We start from the raw sequence: 14,912 nt of genomic DNA, 5'->3' as shown, positions 1-14,912 counted from the left end.
CCCTGTACTCTCTAAAACATAAAGCCTTTTCTTCTATTTTCCTCCAAACACTGGTCATTTAAAAATTCAGAAAATTTAAATAATTTTCTTAAGAGAACACAGTGATAGAATGATGGAACAGAAACATAACAGCAATTTGCCTCCAACACCAGAACTATTTTTATTCATCTTTATTTCCGGGATATTTGCCAATTGTGTATGGTGGGTAGAGAGTTTATAAAGTAAATGAATTTATTGTGAGATAGTAGGACATCTAAAATAGTGAGATTTATAAATTTTTATTGTTTAAAGCAATCATTCTTGTGTCAATATTTATTAACTTGTAATGTTGTTATTACCATATACTGTGTAAATGTTAATTATATGTAAAATCATCTAACATTCAAATATGTGCTAAGTAACTTTGTAGCTCCTAATTCTCTAACAGAATTGATAACCTTTCTCTACCAATGACTATACCAGAGTAGGCCACTAGATGTCACCATAGCACAGAAATTATCTAGTAAGTCTCAGAAAGTGAGCTCATCTTTCTACCTCACTTAGGAAGTAGAAAGATGGTCTATTTTGCCTTCTCAGATAAGATATAATATTTTGTGTCCACTCAGCCCTGAATATCCATCTGCTTTGTAGAGGATTACAATTATTTTGCTGAAATAATATTATTTTACTACCAAGAGAAATGTATTAGATAGCTTTTGATATTCAAAGTAGGGGTTATTCCTAACACATTTAATAAAAAATAATCTCTTTGGAATAGCACAAGTATGACAATATATCTAGAAATAAACCTAACAAAGTATGCAAAACCTACATGAGGAAAACTTTACAGCAGTACTAAAAAAACACAACAATAGACTTGAGCAAATTAAAAGACATCCTTTTTTATGGATAGAATTATGTCAATGGCATATATAGATGCCAATTCTCCTGAGATGACAGTATTTTACTGCCATATCAATTAAAATAACGTACGTATTTCTGGAACAAGACAAATTAGTTCTAAGTTTAGTATAAAAAATAAACTTGTAAGAATAGCTATAAAAGTCCTGTTATTTTTTAAAAAGGAAACAATGAGGGGTCTTACATCTACCAGATAATAAAACACACTATAAAGCAGGGGTCGGGAACCTATGGCTCGCGAGCCAGATGTGGCTCTTTTGATGGCTGCATCTGGCTCGCAGAGAAATCTTTAATAAAAAAAACAATAACATTAAAAATATAAAACATTCTCATATATTACAATCCATTCATTTCCTACCACTCGTGTTTATGGTTGCAGGTGGCTGGAGCCAATCACAGCTGTCTCAGGGACAACACTAAATTTTTATTGGATAATGCATAATGTACACGGGTCATTGTATGTCTCTCACGAAATTACATTTTAAAATATGTGGTGTTCATGGCTCTCTCAGCCAAAAAAGTTTCCCGATCCCTGCTATAAAGCCTCTATAATTAAAGCATCATGATACTGGGGAATAATAAACTGATAAGGAAAAGATCACATTCAGAAACAGACCAAAGTATGTACATATGTGTATATATGTGTGTGTGTGTGTGTATGTGTGATTGTATGTGTGTATATATATGTATGTGTATTTATACACACACACACATAAATATATTAAATAATATATGTGGCCATTCAAATCTCTGGGGGAAAGTTGCACTTTTAAATAAATAGTATTGTGGCCCTGGCCAGATGGTTCAGTGTTAGAGCATTGGCCCAGCATGTGAATGTCCCAGGTTTGAGTTCCAGTCAGGACACACAAAAGAAGCAACATCTCTTCTCCACCCTTCCCTCTGCCCCTCCCCTTTCTGTCTCTCTTTCCCTCCCACAGTGATGGCTCCACTGATTCCAGCACATAAGCCTGACAGCTGAGTATGGCTCCTTGGAGCCTCCACCTCAGACACTGAAAGTAACTCGTTTGTGAGCATGGCCCCAGATGGGAAAAGCATCAGCCCCAGATGGAGATTGCTGGGTGGATCCTGGATGGGGTACATGCAGGAGTCTATCTCTCTATCTCCCTTCTTTCACTTAGAAAAGAAGAAAAAATAAATAAGTAAGTAAATAAATAAATAGTATTGTGACAACTTGGGAATCATTGGATCCATAATGTGTATGTTGGTCAAATAAGTTTGTAAATATGATATATATGTTTGCTTGCTTATAGTTTGCATTGGGTGTGGGGGATAGGTTGTAAGCAGGCAGGGTGGTTATAGCCTAAGGCTTAGTTTTAAGACTAAGCTTTTACCCACACCCTTGACTGATTGCATGATGTGGGGTGGTGCACTCTCATGCGGAATCTCATCATGCCTCAGATAAGTGACTTTGTATCAGAGACTTCCTTGTTTGTATATTGGATTAAAGGTTTTTATTTCTACACTATAAAATGGGGCAGAGGAGCCCATGCAGAGGAGATCAGAGACAGGCCATATGGAGGAGAGGAGAAGCAGCCAAGATGGCGGAGTGCTGAAAGAGAAGCCAGTTTGTGCAGAGAAAGAAATGGGGAACAGAGGTGAATAAGGCAAGTGAGAATGAAACCTTTGATTCTAGGAAACTCAGATGAGTCAGTGGCTTTGGGAGCCCTGAATGAAAAGGGAAGTGTTTTCCCACTTGTGTGTATTTCTCGCCCACCAGGTGCGAACTTGGATTAAAGGTAATGGCCCACCAGTTCCTGGCTCCGTTGTGTCATTACTGTCTGTCTGAATCAAATGTGAACCTGCATGGGCCAGGCAGCTGTGATGGTGGCTGCAGCTGCTGGACATACAGTGTATCACACACAAGAATAAACTCTAAATAAATCAGATGTATCACTGTAAAAAAATAATTAAATTATAAGAAAACTGTGGTAGGTTTTTTTAAAACTTTATACCTAAGATAAACTCCTATATAACTATAAATTATTTTCTATGGTTAAAGATCTAAATAAAATCTAGAACACCCACTAGTGGGCAGGAGGGACCAGGTTGACCAGCACTGCAAATGTGGGCAGTTTTTATAATTTTAAAGTAAAAATAGTTAAATGTGATTTTCTAATAGTTTTTTTCTGTATGTGTGTCAAAAAGAAATCATAGGCAAAGTCAAATGACGCATTCGATAAAATATTTTCCACAAATAAAAAATAATTATTTATCTATGTGTATATATACAATGTTAATATATAATAAATTATAAAAATGAAGAAAGAATAAAACATTCAGTAGAAAAATGAGCAAAAGATGTGGGTAAAGAGTGAGTTCATAGAAAAATATTTACAGTTGGTTCTTAAATATATAAAATATACTCAACTTTACATTAAGAAGAGATATGCAAATTAAAACAACACTGACAAATTAGAGTAATGCAATGAAAATTCATGAAGTTCCCTTGTATATAATTGTAAAGCCAGTAGCCATGGCCACCATCACAGCCACTTGGCCCATGCAGGTTGACATTTGATTCAGACAGACGGTAGAGAAACAACAAAGCCAAGAACTGGTGGGCCATTAGCTTTAATCCTAGCTAATACCCAGCGGGCAAAAAATACACACAGTAGGAAAACACTTCCCTTTCCATTCAGGGCTCCCCAAACCACTGACTCTCTAAGTTTTCTAGAATCAAAGGTTTCTACCTCACCAGACTTATTCATCTCTGTTCCCCATCTCCTTCTCCCTGCACAAACTCTGCACAAACTGGCTTCTTCTTCAGCACTCTGCCATCTAGGCTGCTTATCCTCTTCTCCACGTGGCCTTTCTCTGATCTCCTCCAACATGGGCTCTTCTGCCCCATTTTATAGTGTAGAAATTCAAACCTTTAATTTTTTTTCTTTTTTCTTTTTTATTCATTTTAGAAAGGAGAGAGAGAGAGAGAGGAGAGAGAGAGAGAGAGAGAGAGAGAGAGAGAGAGAAGGGGGGAGGAGCAGGAAGCATCAACTCCCATATGTGCCTTGACCAGGCAAGCCCAGGGTTTCGAACCGGTGACCTCAGCATTTCCAGGTTGACGCTTTATCCACTGCGCCACCACAGGTCAGGCCTCAAACTTTTAATTTAATATACAAATAAGAAAGTCTCTAATACAAAGTCACTTAGGTTGGGAAAGGCTTAGTTTAAAAATTAAGCCATTGGCCCGTGATGGTGAACTGTTTTGTAAAAACCGCCCACTTTTGCAGTGCTGGTCAACCTGGTCCCTCCTGCCCACTAGTGGGCATTCCAGCTTTCATGGTGGGAGGTAGCGGAGCAACCAAATAGAGCTGCGATTGGCCCACCATGAAATCTAGAACACCCACTAGTGGGCAGGAGGGACCAGGTTGACCAACACTGCAAATGTGGGCAGTTTTTATAAAAAGGTTCACCATCATGGCCTTAGGCTATAACGACTCTGCTTACTTACAGCCTGTCCCCCACACCCAATGCAAACTATAAGCGAGCAAACATATATGTCATATTTACAAACTTATTTGACCAACATTCCACCCCTTTTGCTCGCTTCACAATCTAAAGCACAGGTATTCCTGCACAAGGAAATTAGGCACATTACACAAATTACAACAACATGACAAACCATACAATTTCAACAATTATAGAGGCTCACCAATCTCTGAGCACTTTGCCAAAAGCACAAAATGTCCTCAGCCTTCTTTCTAGCCATTTAAAAAGCTTCCCGGGGAAGAATGAGGGCCTCCACCAAAGAAGCCCTCCACCCTCATCAGGGTATTTCACATTGTCCAAAATCTGTAAGTCTATCCAACAAAGGAGCCAGTGCCCACTCAGGTCATAGTCCAGGAATTAGTCCAAACACATGGGGCCTAAGCCACCCCCCTCACCCCTGCCATACTGGCAGATTTTACATTGTCCCAAAGAGGAACATGTGGCAATGGCAGTTAGCATTTCCATCTCTGCTCCAGATAGCATGATTGTCCTAAAATCGCAGACCTACCAGGGGTAGGGTAGGTACTCCTTGCTGCTGGGCTCTCATCTTCTGGAGACTGTGAATTGCAACTCCAGCCCGATTTTCCTCATCCTCCAAAGAGAAACTGAAAACACGAGTTCCTGCTGCCAGGCTTGAGCCCTGATCCGCCACCACCTTCTGCTTCATGGGCCTTGCAGCCCTGACCCCGGCCTGAGCCCCAGCCTCCCGCCAAACTGGCTCTCTACAACATCTAGGGCAATCTGCAACTCACAAACCTGTAATTCCTTCTCCAGGGGCTGCTCCATTTCCAAGCGAATCTCACGAACCTGGTCGGCCTCCTTCTCCGGTGCTTGCTACAGCTCCAGGGTCGACATCTCTTTCTTCCATGCTTGCTCCAGCTCCTTCCACTGCTTGGATTGCAGGTCCCAGGCAGCATCTTTCACAGAACTCACAGTTTCCACATGCATGGCTGAAAAAGTCCCAAAGGACAGCCATGGGGAACCATAAAAGCAGCCAGTCCTCTACTTCACTGCTCAAAAGTGGTGGTGGTTTCATACCGAACTGACTCAAATCCTGCCACAGACTATGCCAAATGTAAAGCCAGTAGCCACTGCCACCATCACAGCCACCTGGCCTGTGCAGGTTTACATTTGGTTCAGAGAGATGGTTTATGGTCAGTAGCCATGGCCACCATCATAGCCGCCTTGGTTTGCATTGGATTCAGACAGACAGTAATGAAACAATGAAGCCAAGAACTGGTGGGCCATTAGCTTTAATCCTAGCTTGCACCTGGCAGGCAAGAAATACACACAGAGGGAAAACACTTCCCTTTCCATTCAGGGATCTCAAAACCACTGACTTATTTAAGTTTCCTAGGATCAAAGTTTCTAGCTTACCAACCCCATTCACCTCTGTTTCCTATCTCCTTCTCTCTGCACAAACTCTGAAAAAACTGGCTTCTACCTCAGCACTCCACCATCTTGGCTGCTTCATCTTGCCTCCTCTATGTGGCCTTTCTCTGCTCTTCTTTTTCTGCTCTCTCCTCTAATGCTAACCTCAGGAACCAAGAGAGAGCAAGCTCTCGGTCTTCCCCACTTTATAGTATAGAAATCAAAACCTTTCATCCAATATACAAACAAGGAAGTCTCTGATACAAAGTCATTTATCTGAGGCATAATGAGATTCCTCATAAGAGTGCACCACCCCACATTATGCAATCAATCAAGGGTGTGGAGAAAAGCTTAGTCTTAAAACTAAGCCTTAGGCTATAACCACCCTGCCTGCTTAGAGCCTGTCCCCACACCCAATGCAAACTATAAGTGAGCAAACATATATCATATTTAAAAACTTATTTGACCAACAGATGGTAATGAATCAATGAAGCCAAAAACTGTTGGGTCATTAGCTTTAATCTTAGCTTGCATTCAGCGGGCAAGAAATACACATAGTGAAAAACACTTCCCTTTCCATTCAGGGCTCCCAAAGCCACTGACTCATCTGAGTTTCCTAGAAGCAAAGGTTTCTTCCTCACCAGCTTTATTCATATCTGTTCCCCATCTCCTTCTCTCTGTACAAACTCTACACAAACTGGCTTCTCCTTCAGCACTCCACCATCTTGGCTGCTTCTCCTCTCCTCCACGTGACCTTTCTATAGTCTCCTCCAGCATGGGCTTCTCTGCCCATTTTATAGTATAGAAATTAAAACCTTTAATCCAATATACAAACAAGGAAATCTCTGATACCAAGTCACTTAGAGTGGGAAAGGCTTATTCTTAAAACTAAGCCTTAGGGCCTTAGGCTATAACAACCCTACCTGCTTACAGCCTGTGCCCCACACCCAATGCAAATTATAAGCGAGCAAACATATATATCATATTTACAAACTTATTTGACCAATAATAATCTAGCTACTCTAAGAGAGTTGTGTAAGGCCAGGAGCCATGGCTGTCACTATCAAAGCAGGCGCCTGGCCCATGCAGGTTCCCATTGGATTCGGGCAGATGGTAAAGAAACGGCGGAGTTGGAGGATGGTGGGCCATCCTATTTATTGGTGTCTCACCAAGACAGGCAAACCACAAAAGAAGACAAGGGAAAAGCAGAAAACCAGCTTTTCCCATGAAGGGCAAGGGATAAGGGAGCCCCTGCAATCGTGATAGCAGGAGCTGAGTGAGCAAGCTCCTGATCTGTCCCACTTTATAGAGCAGAAAACCAAAAACCCTTAATCCAATATACAAACAAGGATGTCTCTGATACAAAGTCACTTATCCGAGGCATAATTGGATTCCTCATGAGAGTGCACCACCCAGATATTACAATCAGTCAAGGGTGTGGGGAAAAGCCCAGTCCTAAAACCAAACCTTAGGCTACAACGACCCGGCCTGCCTACAGCCTGTCCCCCACACCCAATATAAGTCACAAGCGAGCAAACATATATATCATATTTACAAACTTATTTGACCAACATTCCACCCCTTTTGCTCGCTTTACAATCTAAACCACAGGCATCTTCCATGATGGTCACTGTGCAAGGAGTGGGATACATTGCATAAACAGAAATAGTACCAACTACAGCAATAGGATTAACAGATCAAAAACTATGGGCGAAATGAGAGAGCTGTCAGTGGCACCAAGAGAGGCAAATCCTTTCCCTCTGGCAGAATACAGGCCAGAGTTTTGTCTGCAGACAGCACCGTAGCTGGCACCAGAGGCTGCCCTGAGTGGGCATACCAAACCTTATTGGCCAATACACCAGCATCTGCTGGTTCTATGTGTAGTAAAATAGGGGAACTCATTATTGGCCATAAAGAAATTACAAAGGTGCCCTTCAAAATGCTGTCCCCTTGAGCACTCAAGGGATAATACACTTCTACCTTAGGTGGCCAGGTGCTGGTTGCCCAAGGAGTTAACTGGAGGTCCACCTCTAGCCCCTTTCCCCATGGTGCCAACAAGGCCACCCATCTCAGATGGGGGGCCTGTACAGTCCAGGGCCAAGTCCATTGAAGCCGTTGTCCTTTAAGAAGGGCTGTTGGAGCAAGTAAGAGCACGTTGCCCTGCTGTTCGAAATCTGGCTTGAGTAAAATGTCCTTGGTGCATATCTGCAACTGAATGGGGGCAGCTGTTCGATGCAGGAGGGCCTCTACTGGAGCTGGGCTCCCCCGTCGAGGTCGCTCATTCAAAATCTGGAGTACTGTCCATAAATGGTGTGTCCATTCAGTAAGAGAGCTGGTGCCCCCCTCCTGTCTCAGTCCCTGCTTTAAGAGTCCATTATACTGCTCAATGATACCAGCAGCCTGGGGGTGGTAGGAAACATAATACTTCCAGTCCACCCCCAGCTTTTGAGCCCATTGCCTCACTGTTGAACCAGTGAAGTGGGTACCATTGTTACTGTTAAGGACCAGCGGTCACCCGTATGCAGCACTCAGGCGGTCCAGAGCCTGTATGACTGCCCTCTGGTCAGGGTTACGAGCAGGGTAAGCAGCAAGCAGCCCGGTGGCAGTATCTACACAAGTGACTGCATACTGGTACCCTTCTGACTTTGATAAGGGTCCAATAATGTCTATCTGCCATCGTGTCAGTGGAACATGACCTCTCTGAATCTGTCCAGGCTACACCAGTGGTCTCCGAGGGTGTTCCTTGGAACATACTGCACATTGCTCACAGGCTGCAAGTACCTCTGCATAGGACACAGGCAAGTTCCAAGCCTTAACCGTAGCCCACATAGTTTTCTATCCTGCATGGAGCAGGCGCCGGTGGAGCCACTGTGCCACATCACCTGCAGGGGCAGTCTCCAACCATTGCACCCTTGCCAACGTATCTGCCTCATCATTCCCAGGATGGGCTAGAGGGGCATGCCCCATGACATGATATACTGTCACCTGCTTCTTGTGTCCTGTTTCCCATAAGTCCTGCCACATGGCCTGACCCCATAGTGGACGGTGCATTACCATCCACTGGTTAATGTGCCAAGTAGCAATCAAAAGGGTAAGTCCACGATAGATGGCCCAGCTGTCAGTACAGATTACCAGAGGTGAAGATTCATTATGGGCAACTAGCCAAACAGCTCTTAATTCTGCCCATTGGCTGCTTTGGCCTATACCCGTGTCCATCCAAATAGTCTCAGTGGCCGGATGGAAGGCTATAGCTGTCCATTTGGTAGGTTGACCCCTGCTGGAACCATCAGTATACCAGGCATCCTCGGGGATGGGCACCCGCCCCTCCTGGTAGGGACTGACTTCAGGTTCTGCCTCTTGAGCCCCAGTTGCACCTGACTCTAAGGTCGCATAGGTGACTGGACCCAAGACTTCCTGCAGTTCTGCCCTCAATGGGCTGGTGCTAAGAGCACAGCGTTGTTGCAGGTAGGCACCCCACTTGGCCAGGGTGGACATTTGGGCTATACCACTGCGTGGTTTAGTTGCCCGATCTCTCACCCATCCAGCAATAGGGTATGTTGTCTTGACTGTAACTGGTGTTGTGGTTGTAATACTCTCAGTTGCCAGGAGGACAGCATACACAGCTGCCAGCTTCTTCTCCACTAATGAGTAACGAACTTCAGCACCTTTCCACAATTGGGACCAAAACCCAATAGGTTGCCGTAGGTGCTCTGTCTGCTGCCACAAGCCCCATCCAAACCCTTCTGAGGTTACATGAACATCCAGCTCACAGGGCCTGGCAGGATCAAAAACATTCAAGGCCTGTGCCACCTTGACAGCTCTCTTAGCAGCAGCAAATGAACCTTGCGCCTGCTCAGTCCAATCCCAATGAACCCCCTTTCGAATAAGGTTGTACAGGGGGCGTAGTAACTGAGCCAAATGGGGTATAAATGCTCGCCAATACCTCAACAAACCTAAGAATTCCTATAACTGTTTTACTGTAGTGAGCACGGGGTATGCTTGAATCTTATCTATAACTGCGTCAGGGATAACTTTTGTCTTACCCGACCAGACAACTCCCAAGAATTTAACAGATAACCCAGGTCCTTGTAATTTGTTCTTGTTGACTGCCCAGCCACATGCTTTCAAATGGGATAGCAGGGTAGGGACTGCTTGCTCCAATTCTGGAAGAGAATCACTAGTTAGCATAATATCATCAATATAATGGTACATGCGGACTACCTCTGGCTGTTTCCATTTAGCCAGGTCAGCAGCCACCAGCCCATGACACAATGTAGGGCTATGCAAATAGCCCTGGGGTAACACTGTGAAGGTCCATTGTCTCCCTTCCCAACTGAAGGCAAATTGGTCTTGACTCTCTGCAGCTATATCAATAGAGAAAAAAGCATTGGCCAAGTCTGCCACAAAGTGGTATGTCCCCAACTCATGGCTTAGCCAATCCATCATGTTAGCTATTGAGGGAACAGCAGCGTGCAAAGGGGGAACAACTTTATTAAGTTCCCCGTAATCTACTGTAATTCTCCAGGTTCCATCTGCTTTGCGCACAGGCCATACCGGGGAGTTGTAAGGACTGTGTGCTGGCCGGATGATCCCCACCTTTTCTAATTCAAGGATTGTCCCTGTGACTTCTTCATAACCACCTGGCAGGCGGTACTGCTTGGTGTTAGTCACACGCCGAGGGATGGGTAATTGCAAAGGGGAATGTGATGCGTGTCCCCGCAATACGGCCTTCACTACCCTGATCTGCAGCCGAAACTCCCCAGCTGTAGTTTCCAACCACAGTCCTTGCAAGACATCTACCTCCAAAATATATTCAGGAATAGGAGATATATACGCACACTGAGAGCCCGACCAGTGGTCGCCAAAAAGGTAAAAACCCAGCAACAAAGAGTCCCTCAGGGGCAGCCACAGCCTCCAGCCCAGGTAATGGAACACTCTGTGGTCCAGCCCTATACCCAGGCAGAGCTGATGGAGTTGGGGGCACAATTTAGGCAGAAACCTACTGAATCCCTGGTAGCCTGGTTACTACGATTATGGGATATAGGGGTGGATGGCATCATGCTCTCCGGAACAGAGATGGAGAAATTGGCTGCCATTACCACACACTCTTCCTTGAGGCAGCATCTTCAGAACTGCCATGGCAACCCAGGAGACCATACCCTATTAGAATGGGTGATGGCTGCCATTCGTATGGTCTGGCAGAATGCTGGAGAATTGCCGGGGGCAATGAGTTGGTGGCAGTGCTACAGTGAGTTAGTAAAGGTCCTTTGGGAACTAGGTATGAAGAATGCTGTTTTCAACCCTGGGTCCCGTGGGCCAGACGAGGAAGTGTTTACGGCAAAAATGAGGGAATTTGTCCTTGCTAGCGCCCTGTCAGCCCTTTTTGGGTAACTTGTGGCTATATTGGGCCCCTATGTGGGGCAGCCCATCAATGCAGTTACACAGATGGTAGCAGATTTGGGAGAGCTGGAGGCCACTTGGGATCATAAAGCAGTGAGGGCTGCTGCCTATGTTGCCCCCCCAACTAGCAAGGGAAACGGGCCTGTAAAGGTTACCCGAATGCAGATGTGGGTAGATTTGATTGCAGCTGGAGCAGATAAGGGGAAATTGGATGGCCAGTCTAATAAAATTCTTTTGGAGCTTTGGTGGCAGCTTAAACCAGAACAGAAGTTCCAGCCACTGAGACGAAAGGCCCCAGCAGCTACCAATAAAACGTTTGGTGCACGTGTAGCTCGGTTACAAGATTATATGATAGAGACGGCCGAGGGAGAGGAGAATTCCCAAGACCCATTGTACCAGTTTCAATAGGAAAAAGGCCAAGGGACCCATCTAACGGGGGTGGGCGGGGACCGTAGGCCACACGTGGAACCGGCTATCCAGTCCCCTTCCAATGTACAATGGGTTGTGGCCTTGGTGGATACAGGTGCAGAATGTTCCCTCCTCTATGGGAACCCAGAGCGGTTTGCTGGGACCCCAGTGGCCATTGACGGTTATGGGGGCCAAACTGTTCAAGTGAAGCCAATAACTATTCCATTGGGGATAGGAAGACTGCCTCCTAAGTCATATAAGGTGTATATATCTCCTATTCCTTGGGTCTTGGGAATTCTCCTCTCCCTCGGCCTAAGCTCAAGCTTCAGCCTGAGCCTTCTCATTCTCAGAAGAGGAGTTGCAAGCGCCTGCTCCTACTGACTCAAAGCCAATCCACTGGCACGAATGCTGCTGCTCATTTGGTGACCATTTAGGCTCCTGTGGCTGCTGGCTTTTGGCCGGAAGCTGAGACTCGAGCTCTTGAATCTGCAGTTGTTTCTCCAACAACTGCCAGTGAAAATGTTAAGCTTCCAGAGTAAACTGCAACTCGCGAACCCGTAATTCCTTCTCCAGTGCTCGCTCCAATTCCAGCCTTTTCTGCCATTCGATTTGCAATTCATATGGAAGCTTTCGACACAGAACTTGCACAGAACTCCTGGTTTCCTCTTGAGTAAAAAACACATAGCCCATGGTCCCTAAAAGGACAGCCATGGGGAACCAGAGCAGCAACCAGTACTCTACCCCACCCATCAAGGGTGGTGGCCCCATACCAATCTCTGAATCCTGCCGACTATACCAGTTGTAAGGCCAGGAGCCATGGCTGTCACTATCAAAGCAGCCGCCTGGCCCATGCAGGTTCCCATTGGATTTGGGCAGATGGTAAAGAAATGGTGGAGTTGGAGGATGGTGGGCCATCCTATTTATTGGTGTCTCACCAAGACAGGCAAACCACAAAAGAAGACAAGGGAAAAGCAGAAAACCAGCTTTTTCCATGAAGAGCAAGGAATCAGAGAAGCCCCTGCAATCGTGATAGCAGGAACTGAGTGAGCCAGCTCCTGGTCTGTCCCACTTTATAGAGTAGAAAACCCAAAACCTTTAATCCAATATACAAACAAGGAAATCTCTGATACAAAGTCACTTATCCGATGCATAATTGGATTCCTCATAAGAGTGCACCACCCAGATCATACAATCAGTCAAGGGAGTGGGGAAAAGTCCAGTCCTAAAACCAAACCTTAGGCTACAACGACCCGGCCTGCCTACAGCCTGTCCCCCACACCCAATATAAATCACAAGCGAGCAAACATATATATCATATTTACAAAGTTATTTGACCAACAAGTTGTTTGAAGTTATTTTTCTGCTATAACTTGGTAGGAAACACTTTTCACAAATAACCGTTTGGGATTTATTTTTTATAATTTAAATTAAGGCAGATGGTTAATTTATATGGTAAATGGATATTGTTGAGAATAATATACTTAAAAAATGTTTTCTTCCAACCCAGAAATCCTCTCAACAAAGTTAGTTCAGATGTGATGGGTAACTAAGACTGCAAAGACAGAAAGAAATTGTCCCCTTCATATACGGAAGCAGATATAACCCATTACATACACGTTCCTAAAATAACCAATAACTAGTCCTCAAGTAAGGGGTCTTAGCAACTTTTTTTTGTCACACATAATTTATCTAATTGAAAAGCCAGCAGGCAGGGCCAGGGCCACCATCACAGCAGCCCAGCCCATGTGGTTCGCATTGGATTCGGACAGTCGGTAAAGAAACAACGGAGCCACAAACTGGTGGGCCATAGTCTTTAATTCTAGCTTGCACCCAGCGTGCAAGTAAAAACACACACTGGGCTCCAAAACCCAATCACATTCAGTGCTCACAAAGCCACTGACTTATCCGAGTTTCCTAGAATCAAAGGTTTCTAGCTCACCAGCCTTATTCTCCTCAGTTGCCCATCTCCTTCCTTATCCCAGATACAAACTTCGCACAAACTGGCATCTCACTCAGCACTCCGCCATCTTGGCTGCTTCTCCTGGCCACATGGCCTCTTTCTGCTCTCTGCTCTGCTCCCTCTGCTCTCTCATGCTAATCATCCCAGGAACCAAGAGGGCAAGCTCCCATTCCATCCCCATTTTATAGTGTAGAAATCCAAACCCTTAATCCAATATACAAAATAGGGAAGTCTCTAATACAAAGTCACTTCTCTGAGGCATGATTGGATTGTACCACCCCACATCAAAAAGGGTGGAAAGGCTTAATCCCAAAACCAAGCCCCAGGTTACAACGATCCTGCCTGCCCAGAGACACACATTAATATCACCTGGGTAACGCCATCTTTAACAAAGTGAGCATAATACATTTTATCTGCCCAACACTAACCCTTACTTGGTTATTCACTTCTGTGGGTTTATGTAGAGACATCAAGTTCAGAGGAATTTTGAAGGGTTTTATTAAAAGGAGGAGATTTATTAATATGCCGGCCACATATGACTAACACGGGGCATATCTGACCCAAAACATGCATGCCAAATATATCTCAGAGGTTAGTTATATACCCTTTGACCACACACAGGTTAGGAGGGTATGACAGCATGGCACAATCATTAACAAGATTATAATATTTGTCTAGAGGTTTTAAAAAACCGTTAAAACTTTCAAGGTAACACAATGGTGATGTCATTTTACATATCAAAATACATTCATAAATCTTTTAGTGTCTATCTCTACTTCTTTGCCTAGAGATACACATTAATCTCAGGATTCCAGGAAGGGAGGGAGAACTAAAATCAATGTAGGCTGGTATGTAAATTCTGTTTCTTATTAAAAGGGAAAGGAATGCCTGACCAGGCAGTGGTACAGTGGATAAAGTGTCCAATTGGGATGTGGAGAAACCAGGTTCAAGACCCCGAGGTTGCCGGTTTGAGCGCAGGCTCATCTGGTTTGAGCAAAGCTCACCAGCTTGTACCCAAAGTCACAGGTTTGAGCAAGGGGTTACTGGGTCTGCTAAGGCCCACGGTCAAGGCACATATGAGAAAGCAATCAATGAACAACTAAGGTGTCGCAATGAAAAACTGATAATTGATGCTTCTCATCTCTCTCTGTTCCTGTCTGTCTGTCCCTATCTATCCCTCTGTCTGACTTTCTCTCTCTGTCTCTGTAATAAAAAAAAAAGGGGGGGGGAAAGGAATTTCTTCAGATAACCTTAATCCCTTCAGAGAACTGAAACTAAATGATCCAATTGTCCTTGTAAGTCAGGAGACTTTCATATCCTTTTTCCTCCATTTTCCAAAGAAAAAACAGGACAGAAAGCCAGACTT

The sequence above is a fragment of the Saccopteryx leptura genome, chromosome 6 (genome assembly GCF_036850995.1).
Source record: "Saccopteryx leptura isolate mSacLep1 chromosome 6, mSacLep1_pri_phased_curated, whole genome shotgun sequence".
NCBI classification, from domain to species: domain Eukaryota; kingdom Metazoa; phylum Chordata; class Mammalia; order Chiroptera; family Emballonuridae; genus Saccopteryx; species Saccopteryx leptura.
The sequence above is the reverse complement of the archived record's forward strand: the minus strand, read 5'-3'. Positions refer to the sequence as shown.